The sequence below is a fragment of the Coenobita brevimanus genome, chromosome 28 (assembly GCF_032717465.1).
Source record: "Coenobita brevimanus isolate Jiangsu-jjx chromosome 28, ASM3271746v2, whole genome shotgun sequence".
NCBI classification, from domain to species: Eukaryota; Metazoa; Arthropoda; class Malacostraca; order Decapoda; family Coenobitidae; genus Coenobita; species Coenobita brevimanus.
The window spans coordinates 11,229,764-11,230,601 of NC_136981.1; positions in this window are offsets into that span (position 1 = coordinate 11,229,764).

Consider the following 838-nt stretch of genomic DNA (forward strand, 5'->3'; position numbering starts at 1 on the left):
TTGGAGTGGGATGAGGAGTGGGTAAGGCAGGAGGGGTGGGTAGGGTTGGAGTGGGATGAGGAATGGGTAAGGCAGGAGGGGTAGGTAGGGCTGGGGTGGGACTGGATATGGGTAAGTGAGGAGGGGTGGGTGGGGTTGGGGTGGGATGGGGTATGGGTAAGGCAGCAGGGGTGGATGGGGTTGAGGTGGCATGGGGTATGGGTAAGGGAGGGGAGGTGGGTAGGGTTGGGGTGGGATGGGGTATGGGTAAGGCAGGAGGGGTGGGTAGGGTTGGGGTGGGATGGGGTATGGGTAAGGCAGGAGGGGTGGGTAGGGTTGAGGTGGGATGGGGTATGGGTAAGGGAGGAGGGGTGGGTAGGGTTGGGGTGGGATGGGGTATGGGTAAGGCAGGAGGGGTGGGTAGGGTTGGGGTGGGATGGGGTATGGGTAAGGGAGGAGGGGTGGGTAGGGTTGGGGTGGGATGAGGTATGGGTAAGGCAGGAGGGGTGGGTAGGGTTGGGGTGGGATGGGGTATGGGTAAGGGAGGAGGGGTGGGTAGGGTTGGGGTGGGATGGGGTATGGGTAAGGCAGGAGGGTTGGGTAGGGTTGGGGTGGGATGGGGTATGGGTAAGGGAGGAGGGGTGGGCAGGGTTGGGGTGGGTGGGGTTGGGTGGGAATAATAGCTGTGTGACAATGTTCTGAAAACCTCTTCCTTTGCGATTTATTTTGGACATTAAGCTTCAGTATTACCCTGTATGTTACTGGTGGAACTATGTTTATATTAAAGCGGTAAAAGTCACATACATACAGGAGAATGATGTAGTCAAATATACACCAAAAATCGCTAAAGAAGAGGCGC